Raw genomic sequence first — 24,631 nt, forward strand, 5'->3', positions numbered from 1 at the left:
TTCCTTTCTCCCTCTTTCTCCTTCCCTCTCCTCTCCTACTCCAACATGGAAAGGGGGAGTCCTACTCCCGGTGGGAGTAGGACTCCTCATGGGGCGCGCCAAGGGTGGCCGGCCCCTTCCCCCTCCTCTACTCCTTTATATACGGGGAGGGAGGCACCCCCTAGAGACACAACAATTGATCCCTTGGATCTCTTAGCTGTGTGTGGTGCCCCCTCCACCATAATCCACCTCGGTCATATCGTAGTAGTGCTTAGGCGAAGCCCTATGTCGGTAGAACATCATCAGCGTCACCACACCATCGTGCTGACGGAACTCTCCCTCAAAGCTCGGCTGGATCGGAGTTCGAGGGACGTCATCAAGTTGAACGTGCGTAGAACTCGGAGGTGTTGTGCGTTCGGTGCTTGATCGGTCGGATCATGAAGACGTACAACTACATCAACCATGTTGTGCTAATGCTTCTGCTTTCGGTCTACGAGGGTATGTGGACACACTCTCCCCTCTCGTTGCTATGCATCACCATGATCTTGCGTGTGCGTAGGAATTTTTTTGAAATTACTACGTTCCCCAACAGTGGCATCAGAGCCAGGTTTTATGTGTTGATGTTATATGCACGAGTAGAACACAAGTGAGTTGTGGGCGATACAAGTCATACTGCTTACCAGCATGTCATACTTTGGTTCGGCGGTATTTTTGGATGAAGCGGCCCAGACCGACATTACGCGTACGCTTACGCGAGACTGGTTCTACCGACGTGCTTTGCACACATGTGGCTGGCGGGTGTCAGTTTCTCCAACTTTAGTTGAACCGAGTGTGGCTACGCCCAGTCCTTGAGAAGGTTAAAACAGCACTAACTTGAGGAACTATCGATGTGATTTTGATGCGTAGGTAAGAACGGTTCTTGCTCAGCCCATAGCAGCCACGTAAAACTTGCAACAACAAAGTAGTGGATGTCTAACTTGTTTTTGCAGGGCATGTTGTGATGTGATATGGTCAAGGCATGATGCTAAATTTTATTGTATGAGATGATCATGTTTTGTAACCGAGTTATCGGCAACTAGCAGGAGCCATATGGTTGTCGCTTTATTGTATGCAATGCAATCGCCCTGTAATTGCTTTACTTTATCACTAAGCGGTAGCGATAGTCGTAGAAGAAATAGTTGGCGAGACGACAACGATGCTACGATGGAGATCAAGGTGTCGCGCCGGTGACGATGGTGATCATGATGGTGCTTCGGAGATGGAGATCACAAGCACAAGATGATGATGGCCATCTCATATCACTTATATTGATTGCATGTGATGTTTATCTTTTATGCACTTATCTTGCTTTGATTGACGGTAGCATTATAAGATGATCTCTCACTAAATTATCAAGGTATAAGTATTCTCCTTGAGTATGCACCGTTGCGAAAGTTCTTTGTGCTGAGACACCATGTGATGATCGGGTGTGATAGGCTCTACGTTCAAATACAACGGGTGCAAAATAGTTGCACACGCGGAATACTCAGGTTAAACTTGACGAGCCTAGCATATGCAGATATGGCCTCGGAACACTAAGACCGAAAGGTCAAGCGTGAATCATATAGTAGATATGATCAACATAGTGATGTTCACCATTGAAACTACTCCATCTCACGTGATGATCAGACATGGTCTAGTTGATTTGGATCACGTGATCACTTAGAGGATTAGAGGGATGTCTATCTAAGTAGGATTTCTTAAGTAATATGATTAACTGAACTTAAATTTATCATGAACTTAGTACCTGATAGTTTTTTGCTTGTCTATGTTGATTGTAGATAGATGACTCGTGATGTTGTTCCGTTGAATTTTAATGCGTTCCTTGAGAAAGCAAAATTGAAAGATGATGGTAGCAATTACACGGACTGGGTCCATAACTTGAGGATTATCCTCATTGTTGCACAGAAGAATTACGTCCTGGAAGCACCGTTGGGTGCCAGGCCTGCTGTAGATGCTGCTGACAACGTTAAGAACATTTGGTAGAGTAAAGCTGATGACTACTCGATAGTTCAGTGTGCCACGCTTTATGGCTTAGAACCGGGACTTCAACGACGTTTTGAACGTCATGGAGCATATGAGATGTTCCAGGAGTTGAAGTTAATATTTCAAGAAAATGCCCGCATTCAGAGATATGAAGTCTACAATAAGTTCTATAGCTGCAAGATGGAGGAGAATAGTTCTGTCAGTGAACATATACTCAAAATGTTTGGGTATCATAATCACTTGACTCAACTGGGAGTTAATCTTCCTGTTGATAGTGTCATTGACAGAGTTCTTCAATCACTACCACCAAGCTACAAAAGCTTCATGATGAACTATAATATGCAAGGGATGGATAAGACCATTCCCAAGCTCTTTGCAATGCTAAAGGCTGCGGAGGTAGAAATCAAAAAGGAGCATCAAGTGTTGATGGTTGCTACCTCTTGAGCATTGCGTTGGTTTTCCCCGAAGAGGAAGGGATGATGCAGGAAAGTAGCGTAAGTATTTCCCTCAGTTTTTGAGAACCAAGGTATCAATCCAGTAGGAGGCTACGCGCGAGTCCCTCGCACCTGCACAAAACAAATAAATCCTCGCAACCAACACGATAAGGGGTTGTCAATCCCTACACGGCCACTTACGAGAGTGAGATCTGATAGATATGATAAGATAATATTTTTGGTATTTTTGTGATAAAGATGCAAAGTAAAATAAAACAAAGTAAAAAAGCAATGGAAATAACTAAGTATTGGGAGAGTAATATGATGAAGATAGACCTGGGGGCCATAGGTTTGACTAGTGGCTTCTCTCGAGAGCATAAGTATTCTACGGTGGGTGAACAAATTACTGTTGAGCAATTGACATAATTGAGCATAGTTATGAGAATATCTAGGTATGATCATGTATATAGGCATCACGTCCGAGACAAGTAGACCGACTCCTGCCTGCATCTACTACTACTACTCCACTCATCGACCGCTATCCAGCATGCATCTAGAGTATTAAGTTAATGAAAATAGAGTAACGCCTTAAGAAAGATGACATGATGTAGAGGGATAAACTCATGCAATATGATGAAAACCCCATCTTGTTATCCTCGATGGCAACAATACAATACGTGCCTTGCTGCCCCTACTGTCACTGGGAAAGGACACCGCAAGATTGAACCCAAAGCTAAGCACTTCTCCCATTGCAAGAAAGATCAATCTAGTAGGCCAAACCAAACTGATAATTCGAAGAGACTTGCAAAGATAACCAATCATACATGAAAGAATTCAGAGAAGATTCAAATATTGTTCATAGATAGACTTGATCATAAACCCATAAATCATCGGTCTCAACAAACACACCGCAAAAAGAAGATTACATCGAATAGATCTCCACAAGAGAGGGGAGAACATTGTATTGAGATCCAAAAAGAGAGAAGAAGCCATCTAGCTAATAACTATGGACCCGAAGGTCTGAGGTGAACTACTCACACTTCATCGAAGGGGCTATGGTGTTGATGTAGAAGCCCTCCGTGATCGATGCCCCCTCCGGTGGAGCTCCGGAACAGGCCCCAAGATGGGATATCGTGGATACAAAAAGTTGCGGCGGTGGAATTAGGGTTTTGACTCTGTATCTGATCGTTTGGGGGTATGTAGGTATATATAGGAGGAAGGAGTATGTCGGTGGAGCAACAGGGGGCCCACAAGGGTGGAGGGCACGCCTGGGGGGGTAGGCGCGCCCCCTACCTCGTGGCCTCCTCTTTTGTGTCTTGACGTAGGGTCCAAGTCTCCTGGGTCTTATTCACTGAGAAAATCATGTTCCCGACAGTTTCATTCCGTTTGGACTCCGTTTGATATTCCTTTTCTTCGAAGCCCTAAAACAGGCAAAAAATAGCAATTCTGGGCTGGGCCTCCGTTTAATAGGTTAGTCCCAAAAATAATATAAAGGTGGATAATAAAGCCCAATAATGTCCAAAACAGTATATAATATAGCATGGAGCAATCAAAAGTTATAGATATGTTGGAGACGTATCAATCATCCCCAAGCTTAATTCCTGCTCGTCCTCGAGTAGGTAAATGATAAAAACAGAATTTTTGATGCGGAGTGCTACTTGGCATAATTTTAATGTAATTCTTCTTAATTGTGGTATGAATATTCAGATCCAAAAGATTCAAGATAAAAGTTCGTATTCACATAAAAATAATAATACTTCAAGCATACTAACAAAGCAATTATGTCTCCTCAAAATAACATGGCCAAAGAAAGTTATCCCTACAAAATCATATAGTCTGGCTATGCTTTATCTTCACCACACAAAGTATTTAACTCATGCACAACCCCGATGACAAGCCAAGCAATTGTTTCATACTTTTGACATTCTCAAAACTTTTTCAATCTTCACGCAATATATGAGCGTGAGCCATGGATATAGCACTATAGGTGGAATAGAATGGTGGTTGTGGAGAAGACAAAAAGGGAGAAGATAGTCTCACATCAACTAGGTGTATCAACGGGCTATGGAGATGCCCATCAATAGATATCAATGTGAGTGAGTAGGGATTGCCATGCAACAGATGCACTAGAGCTATAAGTATATGAAAGCTCAAGAAAAGAACTAAGTGGGTATGCATCCAACTCGCTTGCTCACGAAGACCTAGGGAAATTTGAGGAAGCCTATAATTGGAATATACAAGCCAAGTTCTATAATGAAAAATTCCCACTAGTATATGGAAGTGACGAAATGAGAGACTCTCTACTATGAATATCATGGTGCTACTTTGAAGCACAAGTGTGGTAAAAGGATAGTAGCATTGCCCCTTCTCTCTTTTTCTCTCATTTTTTTTATTTGGTCCTTTTCTCCTTTTTTATGGCATGTTTTCCCTTTTTTATTTTTTGTCCGGAGTCTCATCCCGACTTGTGGGGGAATCATAGTCTCCATCATCCTTTCCTCACTGGGACAATGCTATAATAATGATGATCATCACACTTTTATTTTCTTACAACTCAACAATTACAACTCGATACTTAGAACAAAATATGACTCTATATGAATGCCTTTGACGGTGTACCGGGATATGCAATGACTCATGAGTGACATGTATGAAAGAATTATGAACGGTGGCTTTGCCACAAATACGATGTCAACTGCATGATCATGCTAAGCAATATGACAATGATGGAGTATGTCATAATAAATGGAACGGTGGAAAGTTGCATGGCAATATATCTCGGAATGGCTATGGAAATGCCATAATAGGTAGGTATGGTGGCTGTTTTGAGGAAGGTATATGGTGGGTGTATGATACCGGCGAAAGGTGCGCGGTATTAGAGAGGCTAGCAATGGTGGAAGGGTGAGAGTGTGTATAATCCATGGACTCAACATTAGTCATAAAGAACGCATATACTTATTGCAAAAATCTACAAGTTATCAAAGCAAAGTATTACGCGCATGCTCCTAGGGGGATAGATTGGTAGGAAAAGACCATCGCTCATCCCCGACCGCCACTCATAAGGAAGACAATCAATAAATAAATCATGCTTCGACTTCATCACATAACAGTTCACCATACGTGCATGCTACGGGAATCACAAACTTTAACACAAGTATTTCTCAAATTCATAACTACTCAACTAGCACAACTTTAATATCACCATCTTCATATCTCAAAACAATTATCAAGCATCAAACTTCTCATAGTATTCAACACACTCATAAGAAAATTTTACTAATCTTGAATACCTAGCATATTAGGATTTTAAGCAAATTACCATGCTATTTAAGACTCTCAAAATAATCTAAGTGAATCATGTGAGATCAATAGTTTCTATAAAACAAATCCACCACCGTGCTCTAAAAGATATAAGTGAAGTACTAGAGCAAAACTATATAACTCAAAAGATATAAGCGGAGCACATAGAGTATTATAAAAGATTCCAAATCATGTGTGGCTCTCTCAAAAGGTGTGTACAGCAAGGATGATTCTGGTAAACTAAAAAGTAAAGACTCAAATTATACAAGACGCTCCAAGCAAAACACATATCATGTGGTGAATAAACATATAGCTCCAAGTAAAGTTACCGATAGAAGTAGACGAAAGAGGGGATGCCTTCCGGGGCATCCCCAAGCTTTGGCTTTTAGGTGTACTTAGATTATATTGGGCGTGCCATGGGCATCCCCAAGCTTAGGCTCTTGCCACTCCTTGTTCCATAATCCATCAAATCTTTACCCAAAACTTGAAAACTTCACAACACAAAACTCAAAGTAGAAAATCTCGTGAGCTCCGTTAGCGAAAGAAAACAAAAGACCACTTCAAGGTACTCTAATGAACTCATTATTTATTTATATTGGTGTTAAACCTACTTTATTCCAACTTCTCTATGGTTTATAAACTATTTTACTAGCCATAGATTCATCAAAATAAGCAAACAACACACGAAAAACAGAATCTGTCAAAAACAGAACAGGCTGTAGTAATCTGTATCTAGCGCAAGATCTGGAACCCCAAAAATTCTAAAATAAACTTCTGGACGTGAGGAATTTATCTATTAATCATCTGCAAAAAGAATTAACTAAATATCACTTTCCAAATAAAAATGGCAGCAGTTCTCGTGAGCGCTAAAGTTTCTGTTTTTTACAGCAAGTGTAGCAAGACTTTCCCCAAGTCTTCCCAACGGTTCTACTTGGCACAAACACTAATTAAACACAAAAAAATACAACCTAAACAGAGGCTAGATAAATTATTTATAACTAAATAGGATAAAAAAGCAAGGAATAAAAATAAAATTAGGTTTCCTCCCAACAAGCGCTATCGTTTAACGCCCCTAGCTAGGCATAACAAGCAAGGATAGATCTAGGTATTGCCATCTTTGGTAGGCAATCCATAAGTGGCTCTCATAATAGATTCATAAGGTAATTTAATTTTCTTTCTAGGAAAGTGTTCCATGCCTTTCCTTAATGGAAATTGGAATCTAATATTTCCTTCCTTCATATCAATAATTGCACCAATCGTTCTAAGGAAAGGTCTACCAAGGATAATAGTACATGAAGGATTGCAATCTATGTCAAGAACAATAAAATCTATGGGCACATAATTCCTATTTGCAACAATAAGAACATAAATAATTCTTCCCATAGGTTTCTTAATAGTGGAATCCGCAAGGTGCAAGTTTAGAGAGCAATCATCAAAATCACGGAAACCTAACAAATCACACAAAGTCTTTGGAATCGTGGAAACACTAGAACCCAAATCACATAAAGCATAGCATTCATGATCTTTAATTTTAATTTTCATAATTGGTTCCCACTCATCATAGAGTTTTCTAGGGATAGAAACTTCCAATTCAAGTTTTTCTTCATAAGATTGCATCAAGGCATCAACGATATGTTTAGTAAATGCTTTATTTTGACTATAAGCATGAGGAGAATTTAGCATGGATTGCAACAAGGAAATACAATCAATCAAAGAGAAATTTTCATAGTTAAATTCCTCGAAATCCATAATAGCGGGTTTAGCAACATCTAGGGTTTTAAGTTCTTCAATCCCACTTTTATAAATTTTAGCATCAAGATCAAAAAATTCCGAATTCTTGGAATGCCTTCTAGGTAAAGGTGGATCATATTCAGTCCCATCATTATCAAGATTCATATTGCAAAACAACGATTTAATAGGGGACACATCAATAACTTTTAGATCTTCATCTTTATTTTCATAGGAACTAGAAGAACACGCTCTTATAAAGGCATCTTTCTTAGCACGCATCCTAGCGGTTCTTTCTTTGCACTCATCAATGGAAATTCTCATGGCTTTGAGAGACTCATTGATATCATGCTTAGGTGGAATAGATCTAAGTTTCAAAGAATCAACATCAAGATAAATCCTATCAACGTTCCTAGCCAACTCATCAATCTTAAGCAATTTTTCTTCAATCATAGCATTGAAACTCTTTTGGGAAGTAACAAATTTTTTAATATTAGATTCAAAATGAGAGGGCATCTTATTATAATTTCCATAAGAATTGTTGTAGGAATTACCATAATTATTAGAGGGATTACTAGGATAAGGCCTAGGATTGAAATTTCCTCTATACGCGTTGTTACCAAAATTGTTCCTACCAACAAAATTCACATACATATATTCATTATTATTCTCAATAAAAGTAGACAAGGGCATATCATTAGGATTATAAGAAAAACTCTTACTAGCAAATAATTTCATAAGTTCATCCATCTTTCCACTCAAAACATTAATTTCTTCTATCGCATGCACCTTTTTATTAGTAGATCTTTCAGTATGACATTGAGAATAATTAACCATAATATTATCTAGGAGTTTAGTAGCTTCTCCTAAAGTGATTTCCATAAAAGTGCCTCCTACGGCCGAATCTAAAATATTTCTAGAAGAAAAATTCAATCTGGCATACAAATTTTGTATAATCATCCACAAATTTAAACCATGAGTAGGGCAATTACGTATCATTAGTTTCATTCTCTCCCAAGCTTGTGCAACATATTCATGATCAAGTTGCTTAAAATTCATAATATCGTTTCTAAGAGAGATGATCTTAGCGGGAGGAAAATACTTAGAGATAAAAGCATCTTTGCACTTGTTCCATGAATCAATACTATTTTTAGGCAAAGATGAAAACCAAGCTTTAGCATGATCTCTAAGCGAAAAAGGAAATAGCTTCAATTTAACAATATCATTATCCACATCTTTCTTCTTTTGCATATCACACAAATGAACGAAGCTATTTAGATGGGTAGCGGCATCTTCACTAGGAAGGCCGGAAAACGGATCTTTCATGACAAGATTCAGCAAAGCAGTATTAATTTCACAAGATTCAGCATCGGTAAGAGGAGCAATCAGAGTGCTAACAAAATCATTATTGTTGGTATTCGTGAAGTCACACAATTTAGTATTTATCTTGAGCCATTGTGACAAGCAAGCAAACTAACACACAAGCAAACAAAAAGCAAGCGGGCAAAAAGAGGCAAACAGGAAAGAGAGGGAGGATAGAGAGAGAGGGCGAATAAAACGGCAAGGGTGAAGTGGGGGAGAGGAAAACGAGAGGCAAATGGAAAATAATGTAATGCGGGAGATAAGGGTATGTGATGGGTACTTGGTATATTGAATTTTGCGTAGACCTCCCCGGCAACGGCGCTAGAAATCCTTCTTGCTTCCTCTTGAGCACTGCGTTGGTTTTCCTCGAAGAGGAAGGGATGATGCAGCAAAGTAGCGTAAGTATTTCCCTCAGTTTTTGAGAACCAAGGTATCAATCCAGTAGGAGGCTACGCGTGAGTCCCTCGCACCTGCACAAAACAAATAAATCCTCGCAACCAACACGATAAGGGGTTGTCAATCCCTACACGTCCACTTACGAGAGTGATATCTGATAGGTATGATAAGATAATATTTTTGATATTTTTTAGATAAAGATGCAAAGTAAAATAAAAGCAAAGTAAAAAAAGAAAAGGAAATAACTAAGTATTGGGAGATTAATATGTTGAAGATAAACCCGGGGGCCATAGGTTTCACTAGTGGCTTCTCTCGAGAGCGTAAGTATTCTACGATGGGTGAACAAATTACTGTTGAGCAATTGATAGAATTGAGCATAGTTATGAGAATATCTAGGTATGATCATGTATATAGGCATCACGTCCGAGACAAGTAGACCGACTCCTACCTGCATCTACTACTATTACTCCACTCATCGACCGCTATCCAGCATGCAACTAGAGTATTAAGTTAATGAAAACAGAGTAACGCCTTAAGCAAGATGACATGATGTAGAGGGATAAACTCATGCAATATGATGAAAACCCCATCTGGTTATCCTCGATGGCAACAATACAATATGTGCCTTGCCGCCCCTACTGTCACTGGGAAAGGACACCGCAAGATTGAACCCAAAGCTAAGCACTTCTCCCATTGCAAGAAAGATCAATCTAGTAGGCCAAACCAAACTGATAATTCGAAGAGACTTGCAAAGATAACCAATCATACATAAAAGAATTCAGAGAAGATTCAAATATTGTTCATAGATAGACTTGATCATAAACCCACAAATCATCGGTCTCAACAAACACACCACAAAAATAAGATTACATGGAATAGATCTCCACAAGAAAGGGTTAGAACATTGTATTAAGATCCAAAAAGAGAGAAGAAGCCATCTAGCTAATAACTATGGACCCGAAGGTCTGAGGTGAACTATTCACACTTCATCGGAGGGGCTATGGTGTTGATGTAGAAGCCCTCCGTGATCGATGCCCCCTCCGGCGGAGCTCCGGAATAGGCCCCAAGATGGGATCTCGTGGATACATAAAGTTGCGGCGGTGGAATTAGGGTTTTGGCTCCGTATCTGATCGTTTGGGGGTACGTAGGTATATATAGGAGGAAGGAGTACGTCGGTGGAGCTACAGGGGGCCCACGAGGGTGGAGGGCGCGCCTGGGTGGGTAGGCGTGCCCCCTACCTCGTGGCCTCCTCTTTTATGTCTTGACGTAGGGTCCAAGTCTCCTGGGTCTTGTTCGTTGAGAAAATCATGTTCCCGAAGGTTTCATTCTGTTTGGACTCCGTTTGATATTCCTTTTCTTCGAAACCCTAAAACAGGCAAAAAAACAGCAATTCTGGGCTGGGCCTCCGGTTAATAGGTTAGTCCCAAAAAATAATATAAAAATGGATAATAAAGCCCAATAATGTCCAAAACAGTAAATAATATAGCATGGAGCAATCAAAAATTATAGATACATTGGAGACGTATCAATGTCCAACAAGACCACTAGTTTCAAGAAAAAGGGTAAAGGGAAGAAGAAGGGGAACTTAAAGAAGAACGGCAAGCAAGTTGCTGCTCAAGAGAAGAAACCCAAGTCTGGACCTAAGCTTGAAACTGAGTGCTTCTACTGCAAACAGACTGGTCACTGGAAGCGAAACTGCCCCAAGTATTTGGCGGATAAGAAGGATGGCAAGGTGAACAAAGGTATATGTGGTATACACGTTATTGATGTGTACCTTGCTAATGCTCGCAGTAGCACCTGGGTATTTGATACTGGTTCTGTTGCTAATTTTTGCAACTCTAAACAGGGACTATGGATTAAGCGAAGATTCGCTAAGGACGAGGTGACGATGCGCGTGAGAAATGGTTCCAAAGTCGATGTGATCGCAGTCGGCACGCTACCTCTACATCTACCTTCGGGATTAGTTTTAGACCTGAATAATTGTTATTTGGTGCCAGCGTTAAGCATGAACATTATATCTGGATCTTGTTTGATGCGAGACAGTTATTCATTTAAATCAGAGAAGAGTGGTTGTTCTATTTATATGAGTAATATCTTTTATGGTCATGCACCCTTGAAGAGTGGTCTATTCTTATTGAATCTCGATAGTAGTGATACACATATTCATAATATTGAAGCCAAAAGATGCAGAGTTGATAATGATAGTGCAACTTATTTGTGGCACTGCCGTTTAGGTCATATTGGTGTAAAGCGCATGAAGAAACTCCATACTGATGGACTTTTGGAACCACTTGATTATGAATCACTTGGTACTTGCGAACTGTGCCTCATGGGCAAGATGACTAAAACGCCATTCTCCGGAACTATGGAGCAAGCAACAGATTTGTTGGAAATCATGCATACAGATGTATGTGGTCCGATGAATGTTGAGGCTCGCGGCGGGTATCGTTATTTTCTCACCTTCACAGATGATTTAAGAAGATATGGGTATATCTACTTAATGAAACACAAATCTGAAACATTTGAAAAGTTCAAAGAATTTCAGAGTGAAGTTGAAAATCATTGTAACAAGAAAATAAAGTTTCTACGATCTGATCATGGAGGAGAATATTTGAGTTACGAGTTTGGTCTTCATTTGAGACAATGCGGAATAGTTTCGCAACTCATGCCACCCGGAACACCACATCGTAATGGTGTGTCTGAACGTCGTAATCGTACTTTACTAGATATGGTGGGATCTATGATGTCTCTTACTGATTTACCGCTATTATTTTGGGGTTATGCTTTAGAGACGGCTGCATTCACGTTAAATAGGGCACCATCAATATCCATTGAGACAATGCCTTATGAACTATGGTTTGGCAAGAAACCAAAGTTGTCATTTCTTAAAGTTTGGGGCTGCGATGCTTATGTGAAAAAACTTCAACCTAATAAGCTCGAACCCAAATCGGAGAAATGTGTCTCCATAGGATACCCAACGGAAACTGTTGGGTACACCTTCTATCACAGATCTGAAGGCAAAACGTTTGTTTGCTAAATTTGGATCCTTTCTAGAGAAGGAGTTTCTCTCGAAAGAAGTGAGTGGGAGGAAAGTAGAACTTGATGAGGTAACTGTACCTGCTCCCTTATTGGAAAGTAGTTCATCACAGAAACCGGTTTCTGTGACACCTACACCAATTAGTGAGGAAGTTAATGATGATGATCATGAAACTTCAGATCAAGTTGTTACTGAACCTCGTAGGTCAACCAGAGTGAGATCCGCACCAGAGTGGTACGGTTATCCTGTTCTGGAGGTTATGTTACTAGACCATGACGAACCTACGAACTATGAAGAAGCAATGGTGAGCCCAGATTCCGCAAAATGGCTTGAGGCCATGAAATCTGAGATGTGATCTATGGATGATAACAAAGTGTGGACTTTGGTTGACTTGCCCGTTGATCGGCAATCCATTGAAAATAAATGGATCTTCAAGAAGACCGACGCTGACGGTAATGTTATTGTCTATAAAGCTCGACTTGTTGCAAAAGGTTTTCGACAAGTTCAAGGGATTGACTACAATGAGACTTTCTCACCCGTTGTGATGCTTAAGTCTGTCTGAATCATGTTAGCAATTGCTACATTTTATGATTACGAAATTTGGCAAATGGATGTCAAAACTGCATTCCTGAATGGATTTCTGGAAGAAGAGTTGTATATGATGCAACTGGAAGGTTTTGTCGATCCAAAGGGAGCTAACAAAGTGTGCAAGCTCCAACGATCCATTTATGGACTGGTGAAAGCCTCTCGGAGTTGGAATAAACGTTTTGATAGTGTGATCAAAGCATATGGTTTTATACAGACTTTTGGAGAAGCCTGCATTTACAAGAAAGTGAGTGGGAGCTCTGTAGCATTTATGATATTATATGTGGATGACATATTGTTGATTGGAAATGATATAGAATTTCTGGATAGCATAAAAAGATATTTGAATAAGAGTTTTTCAACGAAAGACCTCGATGAAGCTGCTTATATATTGGGCATCAAGATCTATAGAGATAGATCGAGACGCTTAATTGGACTTTCACAAAGCACATACCTTGACAAAGTTTTGAAGAAGTTCAAAATGGATCAAGCAAAGAAAGGGTTCTTGCCTATGTTACAAGGTGTGAAGTTGAGTAAGAATCAATGCCCGACCACTACAGAAGATAGAGAGAAAATGAAAGATGTTCCCTATGCTTCAGCCATAGGCTCTATCATGTATGCAATGCTGTGTACCAGACCTGATGTGTGCCTTGCTATTAGTTTAGCAGGGAGGTACCAAAGTAATCCAGGAGTGGATCACTGGACAGAGGTCAAGAACATCCTGAAATACCTGAAAAGGATGAAGGATATGTTTCTAGTTTATGGAGGTAACAAAGAGCTCATCGTAAATGGTTACGTCGATGCAAGATTTGACACTGATCCGGACGATTCTAAATCGCAAACCGGATACGTGTTTTTATTAAACGGTGGAGTTGTCAGTTGGTGCAGTTCTAAACAAAGCGTCCTAGCGGGATCTACATGTGAAGCGGAGTACATAGCTGCTTCGGAAGCAGCAAATGAAGGAGTCTGGATGAAGGAGTTCATATCCGATCTAGGTGTCATACCTAGTGCATCGAGTCTAATGAAAATCTTTTATAACAATACTGGTGCAATTGCTTTAGTAAAGGAATCCAGATTTCACAAGAGAACCAAGCACATCAAGAGACGCTTCAACTCCATCCGGGATCAAGTCCATGTGGGAGACATAGAGATTTGCAAGATACATATGGATCTGAATGTTGCAGACCCGTTGACTAAGCCTCTTCCATGGGCAAAACATGATCAGCACCAAGGCTCCATGGGTGTTAGAATCATTACTGTGTAATCCAGATTATTGACTCTAGTGCAAGTGGGCGACTGAAGGAAATATGCCCTAGAGGCAATAATAAAGTTATTATTTATTTCCTTATATCATGATAAATGTTTATTATTCATGCTAGAATTGTATTAACCGGAAACATGACACATGTGTGAATACATAGACAAAACAGAGTTTCACTAGTATGCCTCTACTTGACTAGCTCGTTGAATCAAAGATGGTTATGTTTCCTAACCATAGACAAAGAGTTGTCATTTGATTAACGGGATCACATCATTAGGAGAATGATGTGATTGACATGACCCATTCCATTAGCTTAGCACTTGATTGTTTAGTTTGTTGCTACTACTTTCTTCTTGACTTATACATGTTCCTATGACTATGAGATTATGCAACTCCCATTTACCGGAGGAACACTTTGTGTGCTACCAAACATCACAACGTAACTGGGTGATTATAAAGGTGCTCTACAGGTGTCTCCGAAGGTACTTGTTGGGTTGGCGTATTTCAAGATTAGGATTTGTCACTCCGATTGTTGGAGAGGTATCTCTGGGCCCACTCGGTAATACACATCACTTAAGCCTTCCAAGCATTGCAACTAATGAGTTAGTTGCGGGATGATGTATTACGAAACGAGTAAAGAGACTTGCCGGTAATGATATTGAACTAGGTATTGAGATACCGACGATCGAATCTCGGGCAACTAACGTACCGATGACAAAGGGAACAACGTATGTTGTTATGCGGTTTGACCGATAAAGATCTTAGTAGAATATGTAGGAGCCAATATGAGCATCCAGGTTCCGCTATTGGTTATTGACCGGAGACGTGTCTCGGTCATGTCTACATAGTTCTCGAACCCGTAGGGTCCGCACGCTTAAAGTTCGATGACGGTTATATTATGAGTTTATGTGTTTTGATGTACCGAAGGTAGTTCCGAGTCCCAGACGTGATCACGGACATGACGAGGAATCTCAAAATGGTTGAGACATGAAGATTGATATATTGGACGACTATATTCGGACACCGGAATGGTTCCGGGGGTTATCGGATATATACCGGAGTACCGGGGGTTACCGGAACCCCCCCCCCGGAGGTTAATGGACCTCATGGGCCCAATTGGTGGAAGAGGAGAGGCGGCCAAGGGGCAGCCGCGTGCCCCTCCCCTCCCAAGTCCGAATTGGACTAGGAAGGGGGGCGGCGCCCCCCCCCTTCCTTTCTCGCTCTTTCTCCTTCCCTCTCCTCTCCTACTCCAACATGGAAAGGGGGGAGTCCTACTCTAGGTGGGAGTAGGACTCCTCATGGGGCGCACCAAGGGTGGCCAGCCCCCTCCCCCTCCTCTACTCCTTTATATACAGGGAGGGAGGCACCCCCTAGAGACACAACAATTGATCCCTTGGATCTCTTAGCCGTGTGCGGTGCCCCCCTCCACCATAATACACCTCGGTCATATCGTAGCAGTGCTTAGGCGAAGCCCTGTGTCGGTAGAACATCATCGTTGTCACCATGCTGTCGTGCTGACGGAACTCTCCCTCAAAGCTCGGCTAGATCGGAGTTTGAGGGACGTCATCGAGTTGAACGTGCACGGAGGTGTCGTGAGTTCGGTGCTTGATCGGTCATATCATGAAGACGTATGACTACATCAACCGCGTTGTGCTAACGCTGCCGCTTTCGGTCTACGAGGGTACGTGGACATACTCTCCCCTCTCGTTGCTATGCATCACCATGATCTAGCGTGTGCGTAGGAAATTTTTTGAAATTACTACGTTCCCCAACAATTACACTCATCAAGGATATGTACGATAATACTGTGACAAGTGTTCGAACAAGTGACGGCGACACTGATGACTTTCCGATTGAAATAGGACAGCATAAAGGGTCAGCTTTGAGCCATTATCTTTTTGCTTTGGTGATGGATGAGGTCACAAGGGATATACAAGAAGATATCCCATGGTGTATGCTCTTTTCAAATAATGTGGTGCAAGTCGGCGATAGTCGGACGGGGTTTAATAGAAAGTTAGAGCTGTATAGACAAACTTTGGAATCGAAATTTTTTAGGCTTAGTAGAACTAAAAACCGAGTACACGAGGTGCGGTTTAAATACTACTAGGCATGAGGAGAGGGTTAGCCTTGATGGGCACGTGGTACCTCAGAAGTACACCTTTCGATATGTCGGGTCGATGTTGCATAAGGATGGTGATATCGATGCATGTGAACCATCGAGTCAAAGCTAGATGGATGTTGTTGCTCTTGGTCTTGGCCTTGTAGACATAGGCCATCCTCTTGCCGCCGTACCAGGCCACATCCTCCTTGGTGTTCACCCCCTCGATCTGCACCAGCGATGTCATCTCGTACTGGTTCGACTTGGGCCTCTTGTATCCGAGGATGGTGCCGTGGACGTAGAGCCTCACGCGCTGGCCGGTGCATCTCATCATCTTGCTACTGCAGCGCCACCGGGGAGGAGAGGTTCTGGGTGAGCTGCAAGAAGGCCAGCGCAACCAGGAAGGGAGGATGGATGAAGTGGTGCCAAGCTTCTGGCGTCCTCTATGACAAGAGAATGCCACAAAAGCTAAAAGGCGGGTTTTATAGGACACCAATTGACCTAGAATGTTGTGTGGCACTGAATGTTGCCAACTAAAAGGCGACATGTCCAACAGTTAGGTGTAGCAGAGATGCAGATGTTGAGATGGATATGTGGCCACATAAGAAAAGATCAGGTCCGGAATGCTGATATTCGTGATAGAGTTGGGGTAGCACCAATTGAAAAGAAGCTTGTCCAACATCGTCTGAGATGGTTTGGCATATACAATGCAGGCCTCCAGAAGCTCCAGTGCATAGTGGGACAGTTAAATCATGCTGATAATGTCAAGTGAGATCGGGATAGAGCAAACTTGACATGGGAGGAGCCCGTAAAGAGAGATATGAGGAACCAAGGAACTAGCCTACCTCAACTTGTTTAGGACTGAAAGGGGTACATTTTAGTATATACATGGGCACATGACTATAATCTGCAACATAGACAACTTGGAAGGCTTTATTACTGATATTCCTATATTTGGCTAGCTGGAAACCTACTTCCCCCCAGCTCTATCATGTTCACCTGTCCGGACGGTGTCCGTGCAGTACTGTACGGGACACCTAAGGCACACATAAATGAGCTACAAAGAAGTAGGTCCCAAAACGCATATTCAACACCCGACGCCTTTTTGAACTTTGTAATCAACTACTCTTCATCATTATCACTGACATACATACAAAAATTACATTTATGGACTTATCTTTCAGGAATTAAGTAGCTTACCCCCTCTTCATGATGTAATATCCTCGCAAAGAGCTCCACTGCTTTGCCAGATGCAATCGAGGTCAACCCAGGCATGGCTACTATTTCGTTAAGGACTAACTGCAAAACAATACAAACAAGCAAATATGAAATTATATTAAGGAACGGGTGTGAAAATTGTAAGTATAAAACAGAAACAAAAGGAGAAAAATTCCACAAATATAAGTCTTTATCTAGTATACATTGACAAAAGAACTCGAGTTGTTGTAGAAACAACAGCCTAATCTTCGGTGACCAAGAGCATCTTCGGTAGATAAATTATGTCCTGGACCAGCACCATGCCGCATGACAAGGTAACTATCATATCCTGATGCTGAAGTGATAGCGATCTGCAGTGGAGACAGAAGACCTTTAGTTCCCAAGAGCCACTATATGATGTAGAAAGATGGGGGATGTATTACTTATTTAACTGAACCACATGACTAGAATATATTAATTATCCTCTAAAGCCATTAAGTATTAGGATTACTTGGTCAATATGAGCTGATAAGTATTGCAACCCCATGCATGAATAAGGTGTCTGAGATTAACCTCATTTTCGTTTGCACAAAGTAGAGTTGGAAACCATCTACTCTCCCATGTGTCAGTCAACAAGAAGACCACATCACTGGAAGCTACTAATGCTTGAAAGCGCTTGCAATTATCAAGAACACTTGACATTTTGGTTGGAGAAACCGGGTTCCCAGGCACTGGTATTTCCATCTGGATGCCTTCAACCTCCTAAAAGGTAGCAATTGTTATCAACAAACAGATATGTAGGAAATGTAATATTCAAGATGAAGGTAGCAACGACTTACCACTGCAGGACATCTCTCTTTTAGATGTGGAACTATCGCAGTGGCTCTTGGGACACCACAATCATTACCTATGTAGAGTGATTGTTTGACTACATCAGGAATGGCAACACAACCACCATCAACCACTGTTAGTTTCTGTACACCCCAGGTCTGAAGATTTGGTTCCACCAAAAATAAAAAGGTAGGAAAGATGTGTAAGGGCATATATTGTTGAAGTTTGTTGGAAGGGATAGTATTACAGTTCGTTACAAGGGAGCATATATCTAGTGGTAGCACAAAGTACAAATCATGAGTAAGCGGGAAACTTCACAGCCAAGAGCTCCAGCACCCAACACAAGGCATCGAGCGCTATGCAACTTGTTTAAAACAAGAGAGGGATGTCGCCATCCCATAAGCTTCAAGTGCATCACCTGCTTTTCTTCATCCTAGTTGTGTATATGATAAACAATCAAATAGATTGCATTTGTTGATGATGATGTGCAAAGGAAGGTAAATAATCTTCACTACCTTGTTGGATTCGGTGAGTCAAGATCAATGGGTTTCATTATCTTTTCTTTCTTTCGATCCCCAGCCTTTTCTCCCTCCCATCCAATAATTCCAGGCACATAATCAGAGCCATCCCAACCTGTAATCACAACTAATGTTAAAAACAATTGCTAATGAGATTGTAAAGATCTTATTCAGATCGATCATAATACCATGAGGTCCTGCAAATGATGCTTCACCAATAAGGGACTTCTCTAGATCAGGTTCCCCATGTCTTTCTCTATAGCACAAGAACTGAACTTTCTCGATTTTCCACCGCAGGCTCAGGAATGCAATGTAGTTTCTAAGAGCCCAGCCAGGGTAATCTTGATGACCATGATCATAAAATCCAAACAGGAGATGCTTTACCAAATAAAAGTGTAAGCAGTGCATACTTGGAAGGTTCCAGAAATATTAAGAAAGTTGCAACAAGATATAATATTTTTTGCATATTATACATGAGGAGGATTTCAGAAAAAACACTAGAGAAATCAAAGATATTATGGTGTAGATCTTTTGGAGGAGAAGTCTATAGTTAGAAAAAAACCTAGATGTAGATATTTTAGGTATTGGATCTTAAATATTCAGGCATAAGAAATATCTAGCACATAGATAATTGTGGAGAATCTAGAGTAGAGATAATATCTACCGTAGGATTTGGAAAATTATTGCCACATGGTAGTATCAACATTGTAGAACTATAAACAAGGTGGCCTCACTCTCACCAAAGCAAGCAACAACTCATGGCTCAAACAAGTTGGGGTAGGGTAGACGTGAAACCCATAAGATCTCGTGACCAACTCATGGATCTGGCACATGGATAGCAAGCTTCCACGCACCCCTGTTCATAGCTAGTTCTTTGGTGATACTCCAATCCTCCAGGTCTCTCTTAATGGACTCCTCCCATGTCAAATTCGGTCTACCCCGACCTCTCTTGACATTCTCCGCACGCTTTAGCCGTGTGCTATGCACTGGAGCTTCTAGAGGCTTGCATTGAATATTCCCAAACCATCATAGACGATGTTGGACAAGCTTCTCTTCAATTGGTGTTCACCAAAGCAAGCAAAGAGAAGAAAAGAAGCTACAAATATGATATCTTAGAAATGTCCAAAAAGGAGCCAGTGTAGAGATAGATAGCTACTAATTGTACTAATAATTTTATGTAAACCAAATAAAGAGCTAAATATGCCTCATGATAATATAATCTCCAAAAATGCATGGACCCTCAAACACTTTGATGCAAGACCAACCATCAATATTTTTCATTTTACATTTATAGAAACAATACATGAATAATAAGTATAAAGTTTAATATGAGATCACAAAAAGTTGTGATGAAATGGATGACACAAACATACCTTTTGGTGATCGCCCGAATAACCTTTCCAGCACTTAAGTTGTCTTATAACGACAAAAGAATCTGAGTATATATGGACCCAAAAAAGGAAAACCTAAAATAATTGTCAATAAATATAGCAAATTAGATAAATATATACAAGTAATGATAAGTTGTGAAATATTAATTTTAAATGACATAACAAACTTGTGGTTTCATTTGAATCACGCCACACTTTCATTGATTTAGACAACAATGTTTCCTAAAGAAGTAAATACTTGGCACTCATTACCTATCATAAAAAGATAAAATAATATATGTGATATTAGGTGCATTACCTCCTCTTGGCTTAGCACCTCTGAGGCGCTATGCAGTGTGAGAAAAGTCATTTTAGAGTTCAAAACCAACGAGGGGAATGCAACATCATAATAGACCTTCCAATTTTTCAGATCCACAAATGATATCACAAGAAACCTCAATAGAAGAGTAGGATCCTCTTCAATTTTACTGGATAAAATATCATAAAATATCTACATCCACAATATATATATACAACATAAAATTGTGAAAATTGACAAAAACCGGAAATAATTAAGATTAAATATCTCCTATTAAACAATGTACCTTTTTTCCTTCTTCTTTGAGTAGAAGGTCCACATCTAGATTTTTGAAGCCCAACATGTTATTAGTGTTTATGAGGGTCCCCGGAACTATACAATTGTTCCTAGACTGAAATGGAGGTGATGCTTCTAATGATTTTGAGGATAGCCTGACGAGACCCAGAATTTTCGAATGTGCGCACAAAGTATAATAGCCTAGCACAAAAATAAAAAAATAATGTTAGTATATTCAAAAAGACTAGAACGATCCAAAACACACCCAGATAGTCAAACTAGAAGAATAAAAAACCACAAAATGCAAGTACTTCATGGTTGGGGCAGGGGAACTTTCTACCTCTTGAGCACTGTGTTGGTTTTCCCTTGAAGAGGAAAGGGTGATGCAGTAAAGCAGCGTAAGTATTTCCCTCAGTTTTTTAGAACCAAGGTATCAATCCAGTACGAGACCACGCTCGAGTCACCTCGTACCAACACAAACAAATAAGAACCTCGCAACCAACGCGATAAAGGGGTTGTCAATCCCTTCACGGCCACTTGCAAGAGTGAGATCTGATAGAGATGATACTGATAAGATAAATATTTCTGGTATTTTTATGATATAGATTGAAAGTAAAGATTGCAAAATAAAATAGATGGGAAACTTGTATGATGGAGAATAGACCTGGGGGCCACAGGTTTCACTAGTGGCTTCTCTCAAGATAGCATAAGTATTACGGTGGGTGAACAAATTACTGTCGAGCAATTGATAGAAAAGTGAATAATTATGAGAATATCTAGGCATGATCATGTATATAGGCATCACGTCCGTGACAAGTAGACTGAAACGATTCTGCATCTACTACTATTACTCCACACATCGACCGCTATCCAACATGCATCTAGAGTATTAAGTTCATAAAAACAAAGTAACGCCTTAAACAAGATGACATGATGTAGAGGGATAAACTCATGCAATATGATGTAAACCCCATCTTTTTATCCTCGATGGCAACAATACAATACGTGTCATTTCCCTTTCTGTCACTGGGATCTAGTACCGCAAGATTGAACCCAAAGCTAAGAACTTCTCCCATTGCAAGAAAGATCAATCTAGTAGGCCAAACCAAACTGATAATTCGAAGAGACTTGCAAAGATAACCCACTCATACATAAAAGAATTCAGAGAATATTCAAATATTGTTCATAGATAGACTTGATCATAAACCCACAATTCATCGGATCTTGACAAACACAGCGCAAAAGAAGATTACATCGAATAGATCTCCAAGAGAATCGAGGAGAACATTTTATTGAGATCCAAAGAGAGAGAAGAAGCCATCTAGCTACTAGCTATGGACCCAAAGGTCTGAAGTAAACTACTCACACATCATCGGAGAGGCCATGGAGTTGATGTAGAGGCCCTCTGTGATCAATGCCCCCTCCGGCGGAGCTCTGGGAAAGGCCCCAAGATGGAATCTCTTGGGTACATAAGGTTGCGGCGGTGGAAACAGGGTTTCGTGGTGCTCCTGGATGTTTGCGGGCTATATGGATATATATAGGAGGAAGAAGTAGGTCGGTGGAGCAACGAGGGGCCCACGAGGGTGGAGGGCGCGCCCAGGGGGTGGGCGCGCCCCCCTACCTCGTGGCCTCCTCGATTGTTTCTTGACGCCCACTCCAAGTCTCCTGGATCACGTTTGTTCCAAAAATAATGCTCTCGAAGGTTTCATTCCATTTGGACTCTGTTTGATATTCCTTTTTGGCGAAACACTAAAATAGGCCAAAAAATAGCAATTTGGGCTGGGCCTCTGGTTAATAGGTTAGTCCCAAAATAATATAAAAGTGTAAAAATAAGCCCATTAACATCCAAAATAGATAATATAATAGCATGGAGCAATCAAAATTATAGATATGTTGGAGACGTATCAAGCATCCCCAAGCTTAATTCCAGCTCGTTCTCGAGTAGGTAAATGATAAAAATAGAATTTTTGATGTGGAATGCTTCCTAACATATTTCTCAATGTAATTTTTCTTTACTGTGGCATGAAGGTTCAGATCTGAAAGATTCAATATAAAAGTTTAATATTGACATAGAAATAATAATACTTCAAGCATACTTACTAAGCAATCATGTCTTCTCAAAATAACATGGCCAAAGAAAGTTATCCCTACAAAATCATATAGTCTGGCTATGATCTATCTTCATCACACAAAATATTAAATCATGCACAACCCCGATGACAAGCCAAGCAATTGTTTCATACTTTTGATCTCAAACTTTTTCAATCTTCACGCAATATATGAGCGTGAGCCATGGATATAGCACTATGGTGGAATAGAATGGTGGTTGTCAAGAAGAAAAAAAAGAAGAAGATAGTCTCGCATCAACTAGGCGCATCAACGGGATATGGAGATGCCCATCAATAGATATCAATGTGAGTGAGCAGGGATTGCCATGCAACGGATGCACTAGAGCTATAAGTGTATGAAAGCTCAACAAAAGAAACTAAGTGGGTGTGCATCCAACTTTCTTGTGCACGAAGACCTAGGGCAATTTGAGGAAGCCCATCATTGGAATATACAAGCCAAGTTCTATTATGTAAAATTCCCACTAGTTTATGAAAGTGACAACATAGGAGACTCTCTATCATGAAGATCATGGTGCTACTTTGAAGCACAAGTGTGGAAAAAGGATAGTAACATTGTCCCTTCTCTCTTTTTCTCTCACATTTTTTTTATTTGGGCCTTCTTTTTTTGGCCTCTTTCCCTTTTTTTCATCCGGAGTCCCATCCCGACTTGTGGGGGAATCATAGTCTCCATCATCCTTTCCTCACTGGGACAATGTTCTAATAATGATGATCATCACACTTCTTTTTTACTTACAACTCAAGAATTACAACTCAATACTTAGAACAAAATATGACTCTATGTGAATGCCTCCAGCAGTGTACCGGGATATGCAATGAATCAAGAGTGACATGTATGAAAAAATTATGAACGGTGGCTTTGCCACAAATACGATGTCAACTACATGATCATGCAAAGCAATATGAGAATGATGAAGCGTGTCATAGCAAACGGAACGGTGGAAACTTGCATGGCAATATATCTCGGAATGGCTATGGAAATGCCATAATAGGTAGGTATGGTTGCTGTTTTGACTAAGGTATATGGTGTGTTTATGGTACCGGCAAAAGTTGTGCGGTACTAGAGAGGCTAGCAATGGTGGAAGGGTGAGGGTGCGTATAATCCATGGACTCAACATTAGTCATAAAGAACAAACATACTTATTGCAAAAATCAATTAGTTATCGGAAAAAAAAGTACTACGCGCATGCTCCTAGGGGGATAGATTGGTAGGAAAAGACCATCACTCGTCCCCGGCCGCCACTCATAAGGAAGGCAATCAATAAATAAATCATGCTCCGACTTCATCACATAACGGTTCACCATACGTGCATGCTATGGGAATCACAAACTTCAACACAAGTATTTCTCAAATTCACAACTACTCAACTAGCATGACTCTAATATCACCATCTCCATATCTCAAAACAATCATCAAGTATCAAACTTCTCTTAGTATTCAATGCACTTATATGAAAGTTTTTATTATGCCTAAAAGCAAATTGCCATGTTATTCTAAAGGACTCTCAAAATAGTATAAGTGAAGCATGAGAGATCAATTATTTCTATAAAATAAAACCACCATCGTGCTCCAGAAGATATAAGTGAAGCACTAGAGCAAAAACTATATAGCTCAAAATATATAAGTGAAGCACATAGAGTATTCTAATAAATTCTAATTCATGTGTGTCTCTCTCAAAAGGTGTGTGCAGCAAGGATGATTGTGGTAAACTAAAAAGCAAGGACTCAAATCATACAAGACACTCCAAGCAAAACACATATCATGTGGCGAATAAAAATATAGCTCCAAGTA

The 24,631-nt window shown here is 40.4% G+C and overlaps 1 pseudogene; it reads right to left on the bottom strand.

Moving 5' to 3' along the window:
* LOC123185491 (ubiquitin-like modifier-activating enzyme atg7) overlaps nt 1-24,631 on the bottom strand; it is a 95,118-nt pseudogene that overhangs the window by 65,203 nt on the left and 5,284 nt on the right.

Source organism: Triticum aestivum, chromosome 2A (assembly GCF_018294505.1).
Source record: "Triticum aestivum cultivar Chinese Spring chromosome 2A, IWGSC CS RefSeq v2.1, whole genome shotgun sequence".
Taxonomy (NCBI): Eukaryota; Viridiplantae; Streptophyta; class Magnoliopsida; order Poales; family Poaceae; genus Triticum; species Triticum aestivum.